This window comes from Colobus angolensis, unplaced genomic scaffold, assembly GCF_000951035.1.
Source record: "Colobus angolensis palliatus isolate OR3802 unplaced genomic scaffold, Cang.pa_1.0 Scaffold26, whole genome shotgun sequence".
NCBI classification, from domain to species: domain Eukaryota; kingdom Metazoa; phylum Chordata; class Mammalia; order Primates; family Cercopithecidae; genus Colobus; species Colobus angolensis.
In genome coordinates this window covers 16,709,624-16,730,225 of record NW_012115821.1, presented here as the reverse complement: position 1 = coordinate 16,730,225, position 20,602 = coordinate 16,709,624, and the positions used below count along the sequence as shown (strand labels likewise).

Sequence of the window (20,602 nt, the reverse complement as noted above, 5' to 3'; positions counted from 1 at the left end):
AAAAAACAAAAAAAACCAAAACAAAAGCCGGTGCATGTTATTGTTCTATTTTGAGAAATGTAGAAACTGAGGCACAGACACACACACACTGTGTACTGAAAAGTATCAGAATTGGTGTCTGAGCTCATGGCTTAGATTATTCTTAACCATCTATATAGTATCTTTCAGAAGTCTCACACTCATCTACCAAGTTGGGCTGCCAATCAAGGGACACACATAAGCCTCATGCTAAATTTTGGTGGTAGGTGAGGAATTCATTCAAGAAAAATAACTCAGGTATAGAAGTGACATCTTTAGTTTTGTTCAGACAGCCCAATATCTCTTTTGAATTTCATTACAGTATACATACATATTTTACATGTGTATTTAAGTGCATATTCAAAATCATTTCTGTAATCACTTTTTTCATGAATGTTTCCATAGTTCACTTTAATTCTATTGCATTCAACAGGTAAGATAATAAAAGATTACTCTTACTCGGAATAGTGATCACAGCATCAGCTGCGAACACTTTCAGTTGCTCACCATAGGCTGGCAATTTGGAAAGCAATCTGAGAAGTCACCTCAAAAATTTTAACAAAGCATTATAATCTATCAAAAGAGCACCACAAAGCAATGACAGATTAGACTGATGTGGAAAGATGTCCACAATACACAAAGTGCAAAACAGGGAGTTGTGGAATAATTTGTGTAGTACAATCTCAATCCTGGTAAAAGTGTGTGTGTGTGTGTGTGTGTGTGTGTGTGTGTGTGTAAGCCTGGAAGAATTTCTGGAATGACAGAGTGCATAGATGTGGGGATGTTGCAGGAGGGACTTTCAGTTTTCACTATATGCATCTTCTAGACTGTTTAACCTTTTATGCATATGTATTTTTAATTTAAAAAGTGATAAAAATGACATTTAAAAGTGTTCCCAGCCAGTTGTCCCAGGCAGTCCAAGTCACCATTGGTGCACTCTCTGTGGTGATTACTGCCATCAAGGCCATATTTGTTCCTCAGATCATCTACCTGCTGGCCCCAGCTCTTTCTTGGAATGCCCACTCCATCTCCAGGCTGGCTAAGCCAGCTAAACCATGCCCAGCTGATTTTGAGCCATCTAGTTCTCCCTCCTTTTCCTCCTCATTCCTAGTTACATATTGTCATGCCCTTGCCCTTTGCATCCAGGAAGGCGAAGATAACTGGGAAAACAGTTTGCAACCCAGAAAAGGATGCTGAACTCAGCGTTCTTGATGAGGGAGGCTTGCCCCAACCCAGCTGGTAAAGAGGAGGTCAAAAGAAACACACAGGACTCAGCTCCTCAGCTAAGTCATCCTCCAAACTTGATTCCTCTTTCATTCCAGGCTGTCCAGCAGGGCCACCCATGCTAGGCATGAACACCAGCAAACTATATCACCTCATGTGCTGAGCATTTCCGAAGGTGCACTGTCTGGCCAATCAGCAGGACTCAAATCCAGTGCTGGGTGGTAGCACCTGCCAATCAAATGGCTTTTCCGTATGAGCCTACTTCTCCCGCGCTTTGAGGATGTGGTTTCCAGTCTGACTTTCTTGTTTCAGAGCTGAAGTTTCAAGGATGCATCTGGACAAAATATGCTTTCCATATAGGCCAACAATTTATTTATTTATTGCTTATGACATTGTACTTGGCAGCTAAGAAGATATAAAACAATTTAAACCATTCTGCAGAAAACGGTTGCAGAGTTGCCGCTGGAGACTGCGGTGGAAGATAATAGAGGAGAATGGAGTCTAGCAGATCTTTCTGTAATTGACAGGCAGAGCCTCTAGAGGCAAGCGTGGCCAGCAGGCATTCCTGCAAGGAGCTCACATCTCTTTCCAGTCTCAACTCCTGCTTTGGCACGAGAAGGAGACCAGAGGCATGTGTTGGAAGCCTCCTCTGACAGGACAGATGGAGCCAGTATGAGGACCTTTGCCATCCACCCTTAATTGCCAGGTTAGATGGATGTTTTGCACATTTACTAATGCAGTGGGTGGTGCTGACCTGCTTCCTCCCTCTGCCTGTCTCCGATTGACACCGTGGGTGCCCCTTCCATGGCCTGCTGGGCTCCATTTCAGTGTATGCAGCTCAACCTCTAACTGCCTATTCTTGCATGGCTTTGCCTGAGGGCTTCCCTGGCCTCTAAGATTCACCTTACACAGGCTTGTAGCAGGCGAGGAGTGTGAGGGTATTGATGCCCCTGGGAGCAGCCCTCAGCTGATGACCATCAGGAATGAGGACACACATATCACAGCTCCCTCACCCCTAAAGTGGGATGACTCTGGTTCCACACCAGCCTCCAGCATTCCACAGCAGGACTAAGCTGCAGTCACCTGTTGCCCACAGTGGTGGCTTGACAACTCCCCCTTTATTGGCTTGCCTTCCCCCTGCCTTATTGATGCTTCCTGGGAACACATCCCCCAAGGATAGCTTGTATTACATCCTTGTCATAGAATCTGCTTCCAGGAACCCAAACTCAGAAAACTCCTACCCTCTTCCTGCCCAGCCCTTGTTATGGATCATAAATTAGAGGAGCCCCAAGATTGTTTCTTGCACTTGGGGTGGTTGTTGGGCCTGCAGAGTGTTTAAAAGAATTCCAATAAGTTGCTATCATAAAGAAATCTAGATTCTTGGATTCTATTGAAAAACGGCACAGATATGGCTATACTGAGCTTGCATTCCCTTATGGCATGTGGGGTTGAAGCTGACTTCTGATGCCCCTTTAACCAAGCCTCCCTGGCCCATTTCCCTCATTGACATTTCCAGACTGTCATGGAAATGTACTCTATGGATAGTTGCTGGGTCACCCAGGCTACCTGTAAGGCCAGGTGCCTTTTTTCTCCAAGACTCCCTGCCTTCCTGAGGACCTGAGTCACTGTATGGAACACTCAGGCCTGGATCATACATAGAAACGTATGTGGACAGAGATGTGTGTTCAGCCCAGGATGCAAATATATCAGAAAGAAGAGAGTCACTAATAGCTAATGAATGCAACCATGTCAGGTGCCCTGCTAAACCCTTTGCATTCTTTTCTTTTCCATTTTAGTCTTCATAGCCACTCTGTGAGGCAGATCCTATTATTATCTTCACGTTTTATCTGAGGAAATTGAACCTTAAAGAGTTGGAAAACTTATCCACTTAGCTAGTAATGAAGCTGGGACTCCAGTTTAAATTTGTGCTGTTCTTTCTGTCTGCAAAGCTGCTTGGCCCTTCTCATCCAGGGCACAGGAATATCCATAGGAGAAGGTACTTTATTTATTTATTTATTTATTTATTTATTTATCTGAGTTTTGATTTAAAGAAATTTTTTTTTTAGAAGACAAAGTCTTACTCTGTCACCCATGCTGGAATGCAGTGGTGCAATCATAGCTCATGCAGCCTTGAACTCCTGGCCTCAAGTGATCTTCCTGACTCACTGCCTTAGCCTCCTGAGTAGCTCGGACCTAGTGGGGAGTACACCCCCACTTCCAGCTATTTTGTTTTGTTTTTACTTTTTACTTTTTTGTAGAGATGGGGGTCACACTATGTTGCCCAGACTAGTCTTGAACTCCTGGCCCAAGTGATCCTCCCACCTTGGCCTCCCAAAGCATTGGGATTAACAGGCATGAGCCACTACTCCTGGTGCAGAATGCACTTTACATGGTTGCTATGCCATCACCCAGGCCTGGCCTTGAGTCTGGGAGGCTCTGAAACCTTCCTTGTTAGGCCACAGAAGAAGAAGTACATCTCCAAAAGGGCAGCTTCCAAAGTAGCCAGCTCCTGTCTCCTTAGCATTGCAAATTAGAGACCTTGTGATTATTTTATAAGGAGAACTCTGAAAGATGTATAGACCAAAAGGTTCATTAGCTTCTGACCACCCCAGTCTCTTCTTGTAGGAAGTCACTGGGGAAACCAATTAGACTCCAAAGGCCAGCTGAATTTACAGTGATATGAAACTATCACTGCAGAACCTGGAATGTCCAACTGTGGCAAGCACAGTCCCCTTCCCATAGACACAGCCTCTAGGGAAGAAGAGGTCTAGGAATAACTTAAAAAGAGAGTAGGAGGGGTCACAATGAAGAGAAGAATGGCATCCTCAAAACTAGGGATGTTGGCTGAAGTAGTCATGCAAGGACACCAGGAACCCAAACTCAGAAAACTCCTACCCTATTCCTGCCCAGCCCTCGTTATGGATCACAAATTAGAGGAGCCCCAAGATTGTTTCTTGCACTTGGGGTGGTTGTTGGGCCTGCAGAGTGTTTAAAAGCATTCCAATAAGTTGCTATCATAAAGAAATCTAGATTCTTGGATTCTACTAAAAAATGGCACAGATATGGCACAGAGGCCCCAGGGAACTATTCCACAGCAGGATAGTGGCTTTGATGGAAAGAGTAACTACTGGATTCCTGGCCCCACCTCCCCTCTCATCTCCCCCTAGAGATGGCCTGGCCATTGGGAAGTTCCGTGGCTATGACACCCATCTCCTGGATAGTGCTATGAAGTGCACCCCCAAGATCCTCCTCTTTCACTCCCCCACTTTGGCCTCCATGGTTGGCTGATGCCTCTCCCGACACACCCTTGTTTTGTTTTGTGTTTTGCTGCCAGTACATTCAGGCAGCTAGATCTAGCCTAGCTGGCTAGAAGCCGTCCTGGCTCTATAAGGCAACTTGGCAAATCTCTACTCCGATCTATTCCATTTTGCTTTCATGGGTGTACAGTCTTATTTCCCTTCCTTCCAAGTCCTTGAGATGGGAGAAAGTAACCTCTTTTGCCTGCCAGTGTGTTCCCTTTAAGTCTCCCTGACCAGAGTGTAAGCCGCCTCAGAAAAAGCAGGCAAGAAATCAGGGTGGTGAGAACATAGATTCTGGGGCCGTTATAGACAATAACTCACATCCTGTGTCACTATTATTACTATATTAGACATATTTCTTTCTTTCTTTTTTGAGACAGGGTCTCACTCTGTCACCTAGGCTGGAACGCAGTGGCATGATCTCAACTCACTGGAATCTCTGCCTCCTGGACTCACGTAATTCTCCCACCTCAGCCTCCTGAGTAGCTGGGACTACAGGCACACACCACCATGCCCGGATAATTTTTGTATTGTTTTTAAATAGAGACAGGATTTTTGCCATGTTTTCCAGGGTGTTCTTGAACTCCTAGGCTCAAGCAATCCTCCCACCTTGGCCTCCCAAAGTGTTGGGATTATAGGTATAAGCCACTGCACCCACCCCTGGATGTATATCTTAACTTCTCTGGGCTAGGTTTCTTTCCCTGTAAAGTGTAGATAATTATTTTTAATTAAAAGATGTGCTCAAAGGGTCAAATGAAATTATGTGTGTAAAGTGCTGAGGAGTGTCTGAAAGCTGGGGAAATGTCTAATAAATAGAATAATAACAATACTGGCAATGGCTGTGATTGTAGCATGCCTCCTGTGCTCCCTAGAGTTCTGAGGTATAGCTCCCGCCGTGGATCTTAACAAATGCTTGCTAAATTGACTTGAGCCAGGACTCAATAAGGGATGCAATTTCTATTCATCTGGCCTCAAACTGGCTTATGGGAAAAGGCACTTATTGGTTCTTGTAACTAAATCATTCAGGACTAATCTGGCTTTGGGCACAGGTGAATTTGGGATCTTAAATGATGTCCTCGGGGATCTCTCTGCCTCTCTCTCTCCATCATTCTTGTCTACTTTCCTTTTCTTTCTGACTTCATTTTCAGGTAGGGTTCTCTTCTAACTATGGTACTGTTGCCCCTGGTACCCCAAATTTCATCATCCAGCTTCTACTTCCATAAACAGTTCTTTTTCCAAGCAGTCTTAACTCAAAATCTCAGAACTGAGACTCATTGGTCTAGTTTGATCATGTGCCCATTTCTGAACCAATCTTAGTTCAGTGGCTTAAGGGATAGCTCCCTCTGAGTGATTAAGTCTAGGGAAAGTGAACTCTGTCTGGCTTGAGTCATGTGCCCATATTGACATAGCACTGGGTGAAGAGTAACTGTCCCAGAACTGCAGAAACTGAAAGGAATTCCCCAGAGAAACTCTGGCCCTTCGTATCAAAAGACAGGGAGACAGACACTGGGCAGACCGAAGCAATGGATGGCTGTACACCACTGGTAGGCATTAAATGCATTTTGCACACTTGCTCATGAATATCTCCCTCTCCCTGCTGCAGAGCCACATAATCAGAAGACTGAAGGACTATCGCTGTGCAAGTGAATCTGAGTAGTTCTGACTTGCCAGCCTGTGACAGGGCAATAGCAGCCAAAGATGTTTAACTAAGCAAGTGCTACCAGGCCCCAGGCCCGCAGGCTCTTCCCCAAGCCCAGGCCCAGCTGACAGGCAGGCCTGACAGGACATGTCAAGGCCAAGAGTCAGGACACCTGTCAAGATGTCACAGTACCTCAGGACACGTGGGTGGGCAGGTGACAGCTGCAGTGACCCTTCCCGAGGCCCACAGAGCAACCTGTATCTGCCACCTTCAACAGGCAAGGCATCTTTCTTCTCAGAAAGCAAGGAAAGCAAGCATTTGAAACTGTGTATCCTTTCCTGTTTCATTAAGGGGTTGGGCCTTGTTTTCCTGAAAGCTTTTGTTCTTCTGTCAGCATATTCAAAACAACCAAAAGGCATTACCTGCTCTGAAATCCCCAAGATGCCTATCCTCAGAGGTGCTTTTTTGGCTGTCTCATGCAGCAGAAGGAAGATTTGCTTCCTAGCTGATTCTCCACTCCTCAGGACATTCACAAATGGCAAATTATAAGCCCATGTTGCCTCTGCTGACTGCACTTGGGCCTGTCAGCCCAGAACAATATTTGGATGATGATTTGGCCAAATCAACCCTGGCTGTCATCCTGGGCTCCCTTTTCTCCCTCCACCCGATGAACAAACCCCATGGCCCCTCCTCCTCAGATAGCTCTGGCATCCAGCTGCTTTTCCCCACCGTTCCTTTCTACCCCCACCACCTCTCTCAGGTCCCAATAGTCTCTGTGCTCCACTCACTCCCCTCCATCAATTCTTGGCTCTTCCACCAGAGGGATCCTTCTAAAGCACCTACATCCATTCATGCCACTGCTTAGCCTTTTCTTTCAATGGTTTCCAAGTCCCCTTATAATTAAGTTCTATCTCTTTAAAAAAATAGTAGAAAGGCTTTCTTACCTCACTCTCAACCGACAGCCTGTTTGCCTCCTATACACCAGATGTATTTATGGACATAGGTAGGCTCCCAGATCAGATCTACATCATGACATTCCCTGGGGCTGGGCTATTCTCCTCTGCCGCCTCTGTACCTGGCCAACTCCTACTTATCCTTGAGGCCGCAGCTCAAGGGTCACTATTTCTGGCTTCTGAATCTGGGTTTGGCATCTCTCCCACATGTACTCTAGGCATCTAGTGCCTCCTCCACGACAGCACTTATTATACTATCCTGCAATTGCTTGCTTATCTGTGCTTCCTTCATTAGCCTGGAATAATATTGGAATAATGGAGCCTGGAAGATCTATGAGTATGGAACTCACCTTATTCATTACTGTATCATTAACTTCTCATGCAAACCCCATCACATTATGGAAGCTCAGTTCTTATTTGTTAAATGTCTGAACAATGTGAATGTTCATACTCAGACTTTCCATTGGCTGAATTTGAGGTCACAATTTCTGTACGTGCAACTGAGAGCAAATTGGCACATCAACCTGCACCCCCACCTCCAGATAAAATGTCAGCGATAGCATTTGTTCCACCTGATATTCCTTTTGGCTCCTGATCTTTATGCCGCAGGTATAAAAATGTCTCCATCACAACTTCCACCCCTGGAATTGAGTGCCTGGTGCAGAGAAGGGGGCACAATCTTTGACACAATCTAGAGTAAGCGAGACCCCCAAGGATTTGAAGAGAAATACAAGAGTGTGCTCTGAGCTTTGGCTTGCAGAACCTAGGGGGTGGGGTGGGCGTCTCCTATTTCCTTGACCATCCAACTTTGATTTTTTTCCTCCTTGCTCAGCACCTAGTGGTGTAGTATTCCAAGGGCATTAAAACAAGGTTAAAGGGCTTTATGTGATGAAAGGCATTCTTAGTTGTGAGGGGCTAGCAGGAGTTTCTGTATCAGCAGTTTTGTATATGGAAACATATTAGCTTCATATTTAATTGGGGTCGTGGTACACTGTGAAATATAGCACTTAGGTGCACAGACTTGGGCATGATGTCCCACAGACATGGGTTTGAGTCCCAGCCCTGCCATTAATAAGCCATGTGACACCTGCCCAGGTAGCTAACCCCTGTGAGCCTCAATCAGGTCCCTCACCTTTAAAATAGGGATGATAATAATAATAAAAGCATCAATCCTTGTAGGGCTGCTGTGAAGAACAAGGTAAGAAGTGCACGTAAAGTACCATGCACAGCACCTAAAATGAGGTAAGCACCTAGAAAATGCAAGCTGCTCTTCTTCATATTATAACACTGGGCCCTTACCCTGCTCCAGATGCTAGCAAGTAAAAAATGCACCAGCTTGCCCTGTGGACCAAGTCTTACACACTGATGTTGGTTCAACCCATCTGTGCATTAGTTTTCTACTGCTATCCTAACACATCACAACACACTTATTAACTTTAAAAAATATCTATTTATTATCTCACAGTTCTGTAGGTCAGAACTTTGGCACAGCATGGTTCAGTTCGTTCTCGCTCTGGGTTTCATGAGGCCAAAATCACCAGGTGTCAACAGGGCTGCAATCTTTTTTGCAGTTCTGAGGCTGAATTTACTTCCCAGCTCATTCAGGCCACTGGCAGAATTCCGCTCCGTCTGGCTGTGGGACTTTCCTTGCTGGCAGTTGGCTGAGCATCATTCTCAGCTTCTAGAGGCCACCTGCAATCCCTGGCTCATAGCCCCTTCCCTTTTATCACAGCCTCTCCTCCCCCTTGGGATCATTCTGCCTTTTCTTCCTAATCTCTCCCCTTCTCTCTTCCACTGCACCACTCTGACTCTTCCACTTTCTTTCTCCATTTTTAAGGGCTAATGTCATGACATTGGGTCCGTTTACATAATCCAGGATACTCTCCCCATTTTAAGATAAGCTGCAAAGTCCCTTCGTCCAGTACCTGGTTAGTGTTTGAATGAAGCATGGGCGTCTTGGAAAGACATCTTTAGATTCTGCCTATTGTATCTTATTTGCTGCATTTTAAAATCTGAAACAAAACACATCTCAATACAGCACACTCATTAGGTGTTTAGTTTGGGCTATTTGGGGAGTTGGCTTAGCTGGGAAGAAAAATGTGAAAAGGTTATTTTCAAAAAAAAAACAAAACAAAACAAAAAAAAAACAATGGGCCCACCTTTCTTGGGAGACTAATGCTCTGTTAAATATGGAGCTTTCCATTCATTTAACAGGGAAATTCCCTTAGTTTTTCCCTTTTTCACTTTCTATTTAATAAAGTCCATACCATTTTAAGGTATTTAAGTATTTAAATATTGCAAACCTAGCTTTTTATATATGAAGCTCAACTCCAGATTCCAAATTGTCAGTCAGCAGGGTCTGAACAGGGAGGACTCCTGGGGGCAATCCTGCATTAATACAAACAGGACAGCGTGGGCTGGGAAACTCAAGACTCAGATTGGAATGTATTTGCCAATTGGCAACAAATCCTGTTCTCATCAACTTATCAGGTTTATTTCATGTAGAAAATTAAAATTCTGGGTCTCTATTCTATAGAAATACTTGCACATATGCCCAAAGACATATACACAAAATTATTTATTGCAGTCTTGTTTGTGACAGCAAAACATGCAAACTATCTAAATGCCTATTAACTGTGAGTGGCTAAAATAAACCTTGGCAGGGGAATTCCATGAAATACTTCTGTCGCTATTAGAAAATAAGGTAGGTCTATATATATTAAAATGAAAAGTTTACCAAGACATACTATTAAGTGAAAAATGCAAATCACAGAAGAAGCTGGATAATATAATCTAATTTGTGTTAAATGAATTATGTAAATGTACATTATTTGTAAATGCAGACAAAGGACATATCTACCAATTAATTGGGGTCTTTTGCTTCTGGGGAGAAGCGTAGAGTTGGGGGACAGAGTGAAGGAGACATTGAGGTTTTAAGTTGTCTACTTCAATATAGCTTAAATATTTGACAATGAGAATTGAGTCATGAATGTAGATTTTTAAAAGAATTGGGTGAAAAATACCATGCTAGACATATCACTAAGGGTAGGGGCATATAGGCTATCTATCAATGGGACTTGAAATATGATGTTATTTGATGTTTTAGAAATTAAGGCTGGCCAAACAGCTAAAATGACTAACCTCTGAGCATTTCAGCTTAAAATTCCATGCTTATTCATTGCTACAGCAGAGCCAAGTCCTGATGAGACATGCTGAATGAGAGAGGGCTATTTATCTTCTAGTTTCTGGATGGCTGTGACCTTCCACAGACCTGGCACATAGAAAGTGCTCAATAAATACTTGAAGAATAAAACAAATGGCACTATTAAATTTGGGAAAAGTCTGGTATCTGCCTTTGATTAAATAAATCAAGCCTACTAAAATCACAGGAGACATATATATAAGATTTAACCCACTCTCAAGAATGGATGAACAGAAGGGAGATGGTTTTCATTACAGAACACAGGCAAGTAAGATTTGGAATTAGACAATCTTTCTTTACCTTCAATCAGAACCAAACAAAAAAACTCCCCAAAACCAGATCTTAAAAACCAAGTCCTAACCCTACACAGCCCCTGGAATAAAGCTTTTCCAGTGTACCTGCCAGAGTAGCCAGTAGAGGAGAAAGGGGCTCAGAGGAGGAGGAACTTGCTGTCTGCAGCCTGCCCATTCATCAGTGGAAGTAAGGCTAGAATCAATGATGGCTAAGCTCCCTTTCAGTGGCAACTTTCCGGCAATCTGTCAGTGGCCACTCTGGTGGCCCAGTATCCTCAAAGGAGCTAGAATCAGTTCTTTTAGCTTCAAAGAAACAGACCGTTGGGTTTGCATGTCAAATGTCATTGTAAACCTATGCCCCAGCCCCCACCTCATCTGCAGATTACCTATCAGGGTTGAGCTGCAGGAGTTACAGTGGCCCCTTCCTTTTGGAGGGTGAGTTGGAAAGGGAGGCAGCATGTGGCAAAATGCCATCCTCAAGGCCCTCAACATTAAACTTTGCATTGTTTTTAGCTCTTTAAAAAAAAAACCTTTTTTATTTTTATAGTTCTAAATTTACTTTGGATTTACCAATATTAACTAAGTGGCTAAGAAAATAAATCTACAGAGCAAACATGAGTACCACACTGTCCCCCAGGACTCTAAGCCTAGGAATGCAAGGAACCCTTTTTCTAATGATGTACGTACACTCTTTGCTGCTATTGGTTTGTTTCTGCCTATAGCCAAGTCACATTTTGCAGCGCGACTATCCTGTAAACCATGCGCTTGTTTCTAAATTGTACCAGATGCTCATCCACTAACTCAGCCTTATACTTTCATCAGATTTTTATGTCTTTAGGATGTACATCTTTGCCACTCAAAGGGTGGTCCACACACCAGCAGCATTAACATTGCCTGGGAGAAGGGTTGCCAGATAAAACATAGGAAATTCAAATTTTACTGGATGTCAAGTCTTTCTTTTATTTTTTTTTTTCCACCTCTAAATTTGATAACCCTACCTGGGAGTCTGTTAGAAACATAAAATCTCAGGCTCCACGCAGACCTAATGGAATCAGAATCTGCATTTAACAACTTTATAGGTGGTTGCAAAATCAACTTGAGTCTACTTAATTCCTGTGATACAAACCTTCTAAGTTCCACTGGCAAATTCTGATCTCACTCTGCATCAAATGTAGATGAAAAGAGTAAGCTGTCAACAAGCTTGGTTTTTGTGTTTCCCCCATTTTGTCATGTATTCTGTTCGCAACTGTGCACATTTTTCAACCTGGGCACAGAAGGCACCCCCACTTTCAACCACTCGTGAGCCCAAGCATATGAACCGCCATCACTGCAGAGGAGACGCCAGGCTGTGTTAATTGCTTGCTGGGTGGTGGGGAGGAGGGGCGGGGTTACCATCTCGCCTTTGATCAGGAGGTAGAAGTAATGGTTTTACTTACATCCTGCTTTGTCTCTGTACAGGCTGAGAGCCAAGGATCCATTTCAGGCTCTTTCTTCCTAGTATTCTGTTACTGCCTATATACTGCGGCCCAGAGCTTCAGGCGGGTTGGGGGTGGAAACCAAACGCTCTTTGTGGTACACCCACATGACAGGCTTCAAAATGGAAACAATATTTAAGTTTAACCTGGAAGATCAAGTTTGCTCAAATCTCGCAACGCAGGGAGCTTTTGAAAACTTTAGCAGTAGGTCTGTGTTTGATGGGGAGAGGCAAGCAGTGATGGAGAAATGAGGCCTTGTTAACAGACACTGAATCCCCACGTGGGAGTCAACATTTCGCCTTATTCCCTATAAATAATGGGGATAATAATAACACACAGAGACAGAGCCTTGAAAGCTTCAAGGTGTCTTTACAGCCACATTCTTCTGCAGTCTGCAGAATAATTTTGGGAAGAGGGTGCGCGGTGAAGGTGTAGAAAGTAGCTGTCGTCAGCCCCACAGGACAGAGAAGACATATAATCAAGTAAATTGATTTTAAAAGTAAAAAAAAAAATCAAGACACTTTCCTCAAGTAGCACATTTCCTGACTCTTCAAACAGTGCTCTTTCCACTGTTCTCAGGGTTCCATTATTTGGTTGCCACAAGCTACTCAGATCTTAGCCATTCCTCATGGAATTTCAGGGCTGGAAGAAACCTTTAGAAGATTCATAGAATCTTGTTATGGATTGAATTGTGTCCCCCTCAGAATTCATGTGTTGATATCCTAATCCCTAGTACTTGAGAATGTGACCTTACTTGAAAATAGGGTCGTTGCAGATCTCATTTGTTAAGATGATGTCATCCTGGACTCTGGTCCTAGGTGACTGTTGTCCTTCTAAGAAGGGGAAATTTGGACACAAGGAGACACATGCACCCAAGGAGAACGCCGGGAGAAAATGAAGATAGAGATCACAATGATACATCTGCAAGCCAAGGAACACCAGAGATTGCCACCAAACCACCAGAAACTAGAGGTGAGGCATGGAATAGATTGTCCCTCATAGCCTCAGAAGGACCTGCCTACACCTTGAACAAAGCCTGCAGCACCTTGCTATGGCAGCCCTAGAAACGAAAGACAAATCATAAGGTGGGAAGTGTCATCATGGTGCTAATGCTGATGAGAGTTTGCTGGGCTCCAGAACTGGGCAAGGGTTCACTGCATCATCTCGTAGCTTCCATATATGGACTCTGCAAGGTAGGCAATAGAAACAAGGGCTTTGAGGCTCACAGAGGCTGAGCTACTCAGTCAAGATCACACAGCTAGCACGTGGCCAAGCTGGATTTAGACTTGGGCAGTCTGAGTCCAGACCCTGTCATATTATCCCTTAAACATCACAGCCTTAGGTGGGGTGGCCAGGACAACTGATTAGCATCTATGAAGCCCCTTCTCTTGTAGCACCTGTAAGGGGCTCACAACACCACCATGAGGTAGAAACAAACATTACTTAGGTTTTATAGGGGAGGAAACTGGCACTCAGATTAAATCACTGACCCAAGGTCACAGAGCTCATCAGTGGTGGAGCGGGTATTTGAATCAGGGCTGTCGACTCCAGCAGGAGCTCTCAATCATTGTGCAGGAGCCCCGCGAGTTCAGATTTGCTGGGTTTTCAGTGGCAAGTATGTCATCCTTTCCAAGTCACCATTTCCTCCCTCTGTACCTCCACCTGCCATGCACACCTTGACTGTTGGTCCCCTCTTCCATGTCCTAATACACACAAGGACATTTTCAATGTTCACTTCCCTTCTCTCCCTCTGTAAGAAAGCTCTGCTTCCTCTGAGTAGTGTCAAAGGTAACTTTCAGGCAGTAAAGTCTGTGAGATTCTTTCAGTCTGCGGGTCAAACTTTGATAATGTTCAAATCCAGGGATGATATCTGGGGGTAAAGCAGTGGTTCCCAACCAACCAGGAGCCATTTTGACCCCCAGGGGACATTCAGCAATCTCTGGAATCATTTTTGGTTGTCACAACTAGGGTCTGGGGGTGGAGTGGCAGGGATGCTACTGGCATCCAGTAGGTAGAGGCCAGGGATGCTGCTAAATATCTTACAATAGACAGGATGCAAGACAAAGAATTATCTAGCCCTAGATTCAATAGTGCTGAAGCTGAGAAAACCTGGCATAGTGCGTGTTCTCCAGGGGCAAACTGCCCACTTCTAAATTCCAGCTCCATCACTCACTGGTTCCGCAACTTGTGGCAACTTTCATAAACTCTCTAGGGTCCAGTTTTCTTATTTTTAACATGTAACTAATAATAGCACATGCCTCCTGGGTTCGTTAGGGGGCAAAGTGAGTTAGTGTATGGCCAGGCACTAAGTGAAGTGTGGGGCACGGTGTAATTGCTTAGGAGAGGCACCCTTATTATTTCCAAAACTGGAAGGAAGGCATCTGACTGTGGGGCTTCCATAGCTGCTTCTCAGCTGCACTAGCTGGCAATCTTAGCTGCAGCAGGATGATGAATGGCAGACTCAGGCACTTAGCATGTGCACAAATAGCCAGGTGCAATGTAGAAGGCAACTCTTGTTTTAAAGTGAAATTCAGTATAAATAATTTAGGTGATCACTCTCCAAAGGTTTCGCTTTAAAAGTGTTCGGGAATTCCCTTTGAAATATTTTTAAAGGTCCCCATTTATCTACGCAACTAGCATTTACATCACTTTTACAATGTGCTAGATGGTTTACATGGTTTAATAGATGTAATTCTCAAAACAACATCCTAAGACGAGCACTGTCTTTCCTTGTCCTTTTTAAACAAGGCCACTTCTCCTGAAGCATGTGGCCTCAAGATCAATCAATGCTGTTAAGTTTTCATTCGATGTTGTTTTTCTTATTCTGTTTTAGCTATTATATCATCTTCCATTATCCTCCCCAGCCCTCTCCACAAGCATAGAAATTTTAGCAACATGACATAGGCTTTTGTGGATTAGCCTGGGAAACTAACACAATGTTTAACATACAATATACAACATGTATTATGTAATAATGTATACATTTAAGATATATAATGCATAATAAATTGTGTGTATAGATATGTATATATATATATATCACTATTGGATTTCCCAACCATGAGTTAGCTGACTCATAAACTCATCTGGGGAGGGACTTTGGCATGTGGTTTAAGGAGCTGGGTCTGAATAACCCCTTGCTATATCGGAAGGCTAGCAGTGGCCACATAATACTGAAGAAAGAACACAGAATGTGATGGGGAATGACAACTGGGTTACGCAGCCTGGGTTTTTCCACCTCTAAGTTGTGTGATCAAGATGTAATTTAGCCTCTCCTCTGTAAAATGGGGCAACCTAAGACCTACATGGTGGGACAGAGAAAGACTAAGTAGAGTTACACATGGACAAAGGAGGCCTTCCTTAATGGTTGTGCTCCACTCCAGGACAAGTTATGCTCATCGTCATTACTTAGATTCCAGGGCTACAAGGCTCACAGGACTCGGACTGGGGTCTGCTGGCTGATGACAACACCTCATTCCAATGTGGTAGTATCACTTTCCTATCTTCTTTTTAGTGTTTTTGTGTGTTGCCCCTCTCGACTGCTGGGCCTGATGTTCAGGCCACACCACACAGCTCTTAAGGCCAGCCTGTTGAACTGCCCATGCTAATCTATATCTATACAGAATTGATGGCAATTATAGATTATGCAATATAAAGTTGCCCTGTGCTAACCTCTAGAGTCTTTTAATTCTTCTTATGACCAGAAGCTTACATTGAGAGATGATTAAGAATACACCTAACTTGAGTAAAACTACTCAAGGAGAGCAGGAACTTGAATATTTAACTTCTGTTGAGTTGCACATAGCAGGTACTCAATAAATATTTCCTGAACTAACTGCTAAACGGGTGAGCATTAGTTAAGTGCTACATAGCATAGTATGCAACAGTTTTCCCTCCCAGTGTCTTCTTTCATTTCTTTTCAAATAATCTGAATAATTTGTAGGCAGGAACACAAGAGCTTAGTTTTTAATCTAATCAACAAAGAACCCTCCAAAGAGGAGACATTCCTTTGGCCTTGGTTGTTGGCATTTCAGGCATAATTATATTTTTCACCCTAAAATTTCCCAACAAGATTAAGAGTTACACACAAAGTCTCCTTAACCTTTGGCTCAGAAGTTTGCACAAGGAGCTCTGCCCACTTTTCATGTGATTTCTGAAAGATGCCAGCTGCTGGCAGCCATGAAACATGAAACACAAAGAACCCGTAATCTGCTAGAACATACCCTGCTTGCACAATTCCTTGAAGCCTCTCTAAGAACACACCAAAGCCTGCAAGTGTGTACATGCTTTTCTGAAGGCAAAGAAGATGCAACATTTCTTTCTCAACAAGCTGTTTCCAATATTTTAAGTAACTATTCTGGCTTGGCCAAGTTAAGAGAGTAAAAAGATCTAGGGAAAAGACAACTTTCACATTTTCTTTGTAATTTCACTTGGTTATGGCCTCTGTTGGTTTCCCCTGACTTCAAAACATGATGGTATTTCTTGTAATGGCTGAGAAGTTTTAAGCTTCTTCATGTACCTAATTCCAATGGACTATTAACTGGGCTAGTTTATTGGCACTGTGGGTCGAGGGTTTTTGAATTTGTAGGCATATATTTTTTATTGCCTGGACAGTTTGCTTGACTCTTCGAGAGCTATATCCAACCCATCCCAACCAGGTGGTTTTTGGTGGGAGGATGAAGATCTCCAGGGAGAATGATTCCATTTGTTCCTTTGGCCGTGTGTGCCAATGCAAAGCCCAGCACTCAGTGCTCAACCTGATTCAGGAGATGTGGAGGGAGCAAACTTTTAAACCTTGTAACACATAGTAGACACTTGATAAATAATTACAGACATATTGACATGGCAAGCCTGTGAGAGGCGATCAATGTAGTAGCAGAGTAGGTAGTGGTAGGGAAGAATATAAAAACGACAAGGCTAGTATTTATGGAGTGCTTACTAGGTACCAGCACTGGGCTCCCTTTTTACACCATTGTTTCATTTGATCTTCACAAGAACTCCATGAGGGAGGAAAATGTAAGAAATCGCTTTCCCCATTTTCCAGATGAGGACACTGGAAGTTCAGAGAGATTAAATAATGTGCCCAAGGTCACACAGCTTTCAGGGGCAGATCTGAAATGCAGAGGTCACACCCTTACCCCATGAGATCCTATATGCAGACTGGACACTCTACTCATGAAAAAAAGGGAAGAACAAAAGAAGGAAGAGATGGTGAAATAAGATGTGAGAAGGAAGCAGAGAAGTGGTCAATGGAGATAACTCCTAAGGTGGAGAGGAGGAAAATGGACAGAGCCCTTGTCGGCTGTCTTCATGATTCTTAAAGAAACTGGCCCATCTTCCCCTTCCCATGAGGGAGTTTGCTGGGGAGCTTGAAGACTACAGCAGAGATTGAAAAAGGTCACCATGGGGAATGTAATGTAAGTCAGTGCAGACAAGCAACTGCCCTGCAGCTCTGGAGTCAGACATACCTGGGTTCAAATGCTAACTCTGAGATTTCGGAGCTGTGTGACTTTGGGCAAAGAGCTTTCCCTCTCTGTGTCTGAGTTTCCTCATCTTGAAGACAGGATCATAGTGGTACGTACCACATACAGAGATGTCACGATGAACAAGATGACCAATGCAAAAGCACTTAGAATGGGGTGGCAAATAATGGCCCAACAGGTCAAATCCAGCCAGCCACTGGTTTTTGTGTGGTCTGCAAGCCAAAAATGGGTTTTGCCTTTTTCATTAGTTGGGGGAGGAGGGAGAATTTTTAAAAAATGAATATTTTGTGACACATGGAAATGATATGAAATTCAAATTTCACTGTCCATAAATATAGTTTACAGTGGAACACAGCCATGCCCACTTGTATGGTCTCTGGCTGCTTTTGCATGGCAACAGCAGGGTTATGGAGTTGCAGCCAAGACCACACATGGCACACTCGTGGCTTTGCACTGCTGTTCACACACTAGAAATGGCAGCAAGGTTGCTCTAACTTGACCACACTTTGAGTGTCATGCATATCACCTATCTGTATGGACAGATATTTTTAAAGATGAAATACACAAAATACCAGTACTGATCAGCATTAACAGATGAACATTTGCGATAGATTTTGACAACAGAGGATACTAATTTTGACCTCCAATAAAGTGCCATGTTATCCCCTAAAAGAAACCCACTCTCTTCTCCTTAGTAGAGGTATATTAAAAAAAATTATACTCATTATATTTTGAATTTCTTCAATAAAAAGATCTATGAACATTTGTTTTCTTTCTTGTTATATAAACATCTATATCTGGATTTTGCCCACAGATTTTGGGCCACAAAACCTAAAATATTTACTATCTGGACATTGCAAAGTTTTCTAGTAAGCCCTGACTTGGGACAGTGGTGGGCAAGTGGTCGTCAGCACAGGAAAGGAAATGCTAGCCTCTCCTTTGCCGACGTCCTTTGAGAAAGGCCCCAAGTTCCTTTTTATTTGTCTCAGTCTTGTTGAACAGTAAATACATATGCCCATTAAGCTCCAGGTAATTAAGTGCTTGGCAAAACATAGTTGCCAAGCATCATAAGATAAAGAAAAGCCTAATGGTGGTGCTAGGCTATCTGCCTTCTCCTTTCCAGGTCAATTAATCATTTTTGGCATGAGGTTGTCCAGGCTTCGTGTTAACTACCTCAGTCAGTGGTGGTAGCTCCACCTGCTTGGAAAATGGCTCATCCTATAGTCCAAGAGAAGTCAGGCTGCAGCAAAACTTTCCCCAAATATATTCTGTGTACTCTAATTCCACATGAGGGTCTGAGAAGAAAAGGGGCTGGGAGCAATAAGCACAGCAAACGCTCTTTCTCTGGAGGGTGGTCGTTGGCTTGAGGATCCTGGCCTGTCAAAGGCTCTGAGAAGGCCTGCAGTGGAGAAACCTATTAATTTTGTTTAATCCAGCTTTGCTCAAACTTATTTGAACACCATATGCCTTTATGACTATTTTTTAAAAATAGTGGCCAGGTCGAGTAGCTCATTCCTGTAATCCCAGCACCTTGGGAGCTGAGGTGGATCATCTGAGCCCAGAAGTTTGAGACCAGCCTGGGCAACATAGCAAGACACCATCTCTAGGCCCCCCACCCCCACACAAATAGCCAGGCATGGTGGTGTGTGCCTCCTAGCTACATAGGAGGCCGAGGTGCAGGATCTCACTTGAACCCACAAGTCTGAGACTGCGGAGAGCCATGATCACACCACTGCACTCCAGCCTGGGTGACAGAGGACCCTATTTCAAAAAAAAAAAAAATTGTCTCTTAATATCCAACACCATCAGCGCACTGAGGAACACTTTAGGGAATTACTACTACAGTGGAAGGAGTAGCTAGCCAAGAGTCACGTGTTTGAAGTTCACATACTAGTTCCCCTGTGTCTCATCTGTATAGCCCTGGACAAACCTCCTTTTGTTACTCTATAAAATAGGCATGGTGTCACCTGTCTGCCATCCTCATAGAGCTGATGGGAGATCAGATGAAAATCAGGGACATAGGGCATTTTCTCTAAACTGGCAAGGGTGCTACGTGAGTGAGACAGAAGTAGAAGAAATGGCAGTGGCAGCTCTTGGAACTTTAAGGTGTTCTCCCCAAGATGAGTGAACTAGGCAGAGAGCCACTGTGTTGAAGGCCCCCTCACTGTATGTCAGGACAGCAGTGACCGACAGAGAGGCAAATGCTAGAGTCCATCCTTCCCTGTCCCCAGTCCCTGCCATGGAAAGGCAACCCAGCTACACAAAGCTCCTGCAGGCGTCGGAGGGTAGGAGTCTCTTGCCTGGAGTAAGGCCCTCACATGAGGAAATGGCTCAACGGTCCGGGCTCCATTAACATGTTGGTGCATTCATAATTTTTAAAAATAATAACATGGAGAAAATTCATCTGGTACATCTCAGCTGGCACCCTCACATATCATCACCTCCTTATCTGACATATCAGATTTCCCTGTGTCCCAAGCCCATTGTGTAATGCGGGATAAAGATTACTCTTTGGCTCTAGAAGACTTCCTCATTCTCCCTTTCTCATTCCACACACCATGAGAGGGAAGGACAATTCTTTTCAGTGGCCAGTTGTACTAAGCCTGAATCATGTTTCGGATCAGCTGGGGGAAACACTGTTAGCCCTGCAAGCCCTTCCTCTCTGAGAAGGAAACAGGCTGGCCGTGAGTTTCCCAGTGTGTCACCTGCCTTCGGACAAAGAGGAGCAGAGGCCGGACGCCATGGCTCATACCTGTAATCCCAGCACTTTGGGAGGCCGAGGCAGGCGGATCACAAGGTCAAGAGATCGAGACCATCTTGGCCAACATGGTGAAACCCTGTCTCTATTAAAAATACAAAAACTAGCTGGGTGTGGTGGCGCATGCCTGTAGTCCCAGCTACTCCGGACGCTGAGGCAGGAGAATCGCTTGAATCTGGGAGATGGAGCTTGCAGTGAGCTGACATTGTGCCACTGCACTCCAGCCTGGTGACAGAGCGAGACTCCGTCTCAAAAAAA

General features: G+C 43.9%; 1 protein-coding gene and 1 pseudogene across 3 annotated transcripts in view; both read right to left on the bottom strand.

The window, feature by feature from the left end:
• ERC2 (ELKS/RAB6-interacting/CAST family member 2) overlaps positions 1-20,602 on the bottom strand; it is a 987,567-nt gene that overhangs the window by 168,747 nt on the left and 798,218 nt on the right. The gene's annotated exons all lie outside the window — the stretch shown is intronic.
• On the bottom strand, positions 5,899-20,329 carry LOC105515470 (annotated as a pseudogene). Its single transcript, XR_001002331.1, has 2 exons — positions 20,292-20,329; positions 5,899-6,518 (listed from the first exon to the last, which is right to left on the bottom strand). The product of XR_001002331.1 is annotated as an uncharacterized LOC105515470 (transcript).